Source organism: Myotis davidii, unplaced genomic scaffold (genome assembly GCF_000327345.1).
Source record: "Myotis davidii unplaced genomic scaffold, ASM32734v1 scaffold955, whole genome shotgun sequence".
In the NCBI taxonomy this organism is placed as follows: Eukaryota; Metazoa; Chordata; class Mammalia; order Chiroptera; family Vespertilionidae; genus Myotis; species Myotis davidii.
In genome coordinates, this window is record NW_006287066.1 from 232,238 (window position 1) to 236,158 (window position 3,921).

Consider the following 3,921-nt stretch of genomic DNA (forward strand, 5'->3'; position numbering starts at 1 on the left):
TACTCAAGGTAATGAAAAGCAAGGATCTGAAACCAATATTACTATATCCAGCAAGACTATCACTCAAAATAGACGGTCAAATAAAGAGCTTCCCATTTAAAAAAAATTTTAAAAAGGCTAAACAAATACATCACCACCAAGCCAGCATTACAAGAAATTCTAAAGGAACTGCTGTAATGGAAAGAAGAAATAGAGGGAGAAAGCTAGGCATACAGAAATAAAATGGCAATAAGTAAGTAACTATCAAAAATAACCTTATATGTAAGTAGATTAAATGTTCCAATCAAAAGGCATAGTGTAGCTGAATGGATATAAAAACATGACCCAACTATATGCTGTCTACAAGAGACCCACCTGAGAACAAAAGAGACATAGAGGATGAGAGTAAAGAGATTGACTGGAGTAGCAATGCTCATATCCAACAAAATAGACTTCACAACAAAGTCTATCAGAAGAGACAACAAAGGTCACTACATAATACTAGAGGGATTGATCCAACAAGAGGATATAAGCCTGGTAAACATATACCCACCCAATACAGGAGCACCTAAATATATTTAAAAAACACTTCTAGAGGACTTTAAAGGAGGGATTGACACTAATAAAGTAATAGTAAAGGACTTTAACACCTCACTGACTGTAGAGAGCACCTGGGAAGGCACATGAGCATTTCTTTGATAATTGTCAGCTGAGTCCAGTGGCATTGACAGAGCCACATCCCGGAAACATACCATGCCAGAGGCAGGTATTTTGTCAGCCTGACCCTTAGCTCAGGTGCCAGGGGGTGGGTTTCATTATCTAAGTTCAGCCAGGTGCAAGGAATGGATGAAATTATCTGGGCCTGGCCAGGAGTGATGATTATAAAGAAGCCACAAGAATGAAGAATTACAGCTTGATCTTTAACCATGATTTCACATAATTTCCTTTATCTTAAACTTTAGTAAAAACTTCCTAGTATCATACTGTATAAAATAAATGTGCTACACTGCCTCTGGGGCACTGTCCATCAGAGGGCCAGCTGTCCCACACGGTCCCAGCTGTCCCTACTGTCTCTGTGTCTGTCTCTTTCATTTTCTCAATCCCCTGTCATCCCTACTCAAGGACTCTCGTCTGCTTTCTAGTCATGCTGGTCAAGGTCAAAGAGAGAATTACTTATAACTGACTTCACTGGATAGATATTCCACACAAAAAGTTAACAAGGAAACAGTGATTCTAAGGAACACAATGGATCAGATGAATTTAATTAACAGTTATAGAACATTTAACCACAAAACTCTAGAATATACATTCTTCTCAAGTGCACAAGGACCATTCACAAAGATTGGCTACATGTTAGGAGACAAAACAAGTCTCTAGAAGTTCAAGAAGATTGAAATTATATCAAGCACCTTCACAGATCACAGTGGAATGAAATTAGAAATCAACTATAGTAAAAAATCCCAAAACATTCAAACACATGGAGACTAAATAGGTTGTTATTAAACAATGAATGGGTAACCAACTAAATCAAGAAAGAAATAAAAAACTTCCTGGAAACAAATGAAAATGAAAACATAACAACCCAAAATCACAGGCACACAGCAAAAGGAGTCCTGAGAAAGCAGTTAAGAAAAAATCAACAATAAACTATTTAACACTATAACTTAAAGAACTAGAAAAGAACAAAAAAAAATCCAAGAGTAAGTAAAAGGAAGGAAATCATAAAGATTAGGGTAGAAATAAATAACAGAGACAAAAAAAATCAATGAAACCAAGAGCTGGTTCTTTGAAAAGATAAACAAGATTGATGAACCGTTAGCCAAACTCATCAAGAAACAAAGAGAGAGGACCCAAATAAATAAAATCAGAAACGAAGGTGGAGAAATAACCACAGACACCACAGCAATATGAAAGATTTTAAGAAAACACTAAGAACAATTATATGCCCACAAGGTGGACAATGTAGATAAAATGGACAAATTCCTAGAAAAATACTATCTCCCCAAATTGAATCAGGAAGAATGTGAAAACATGAATAGGCCAATAACAACTGATGAAATAGGAGTAATCACAAAACTCCCAGCAAACAAAAGGCCAGGTCCAGACAGTTTCACAGGGGACTTTTACCAAACATTCAAAGAAGAAATAACACCTATACTCCTCAAACTATTTCAGAAAATCCAAGAGGAAGGAGCACTTCCAAACTCTTTTAATGAGGCCAGCATTATCTAATTCCAAAATCAGATAAGACACTACAAAGAAAGAGAATTACAGACCAATATCCCTGATGACAAAGGAATTCCAATACCCTTTTTTATAAAAACTCTCAGCAAAGTGGGAATAGAGGGAGCATATCTTGACATGTTAAAGGCTATATTATGACAAACCTACAGCAAACATCATACTCAATGGGCAAAACCTAAAACCATTTCCCCTAAGAACAGGAACAAAACAGGGATGTCTACTTTTACCACTCTTATTCAACATAGTACTGGTAGTCCTAGTCTCATTGATTAGGCAAGAAGAAAACATAAAAGGCATCCAAATTGGAAAGGAGGAAGTAAAACTCTCATTATTTGCAGATGAAATGATACTGTACATAGTAAATCCTAAATATCCCACCAAAATATTACTAGATTTAATAAATGAATTTGACAATGTAGCAGGATACAAAATCAACATCCAAAAATTGATGGCTTTTTATACATTGATAATGAATTCTCAGAAAGAGAAACAAACAATCCCATTTACAATGGCAACAAAAAATTAATATACTTAGGAATAAAGTTAACCAAGGGGACAAAAGACCTGTATCTGGAAAACTATGGGACTTTGAAAAAAGAGATATAAGAACATATAAAGAAGTGGAAGAATATACCGTGTTCATGAATTGGTAGAATCAACATCATTAAAATGTCCATACTACCCAAGGCAATCTACAGATTCAATGCAATCCCTATTAAAATACCAATGGCATATTGCATGGATCTAGAACAAATACTCCAAAAATTTATATGGAACCTAAAAGGACCCCAAATAGCTGCAGCAATCCTGAGGAAGAACAAAGTTGGAGGAATCACAATACTAAATTCCAAGTTATACTACAAAGTCATGGTAATCCAAACAACCTGGTACTGGCAGAAGAGCAGGCATATAGATCAATGGAACAGAACAGAGATCCCTGAAATCGATCTAAGCCAGTGGTTGGCAAACTCATTAGTCAACAGAGCCAAATATCAACAGTACAACGATTGAAATTTCTTTTGAGAGCCAAATTTTTTAAACTTAAACTATATAGGTAGGTACATTGCTATTAACTTAATTAGGGTACTCCTAAGTCTTAGGAAGAGCCACACTCAAGGGGTCAAAAAGCCGCATGTGGCTCAAGAGCCTCAGTTTGCCGACCACGGATCTAAGCCATTATACTCAAATAATATTTGACAAAGGAGGCAAGACCAGACAATGGAGTCAAGAGAGTCTCTTCAATAAATGGTGTTGGGAAAATTGGACAGATACATTGCAAAAAAAATGGAACCAGACCACCAACTTAAACCATACATAGGAATAAATTCAAAATGGATAAAAGACTTAAATATAAGTCTTGAAACGATAAAACTCCTAGAAGAAACCATAGGCAGCAAAATCTCAGATACCTCTCCTAGCAATATGTTTACAGATATATCTCCTAGGGCAAGGTAAAGTGAGGAGAAAATAAATAAATGGGACTACATCAAAAAACTTCTGCACAGCAAAAGAAACCATCAACAAAAGGCAAAGGGAGCCCACTGTGTGGGAGAACATATCTGACAATGATACGTCTGATAAAGGGTTAATATCCAAAATATATAAGAAACTCATACAATGTAACACAAGGAAGGCAAACAATCCAATTAAAAAGTGGACAAAGGATTGGAAACTAAGATGGCGGCATAGATAAACACC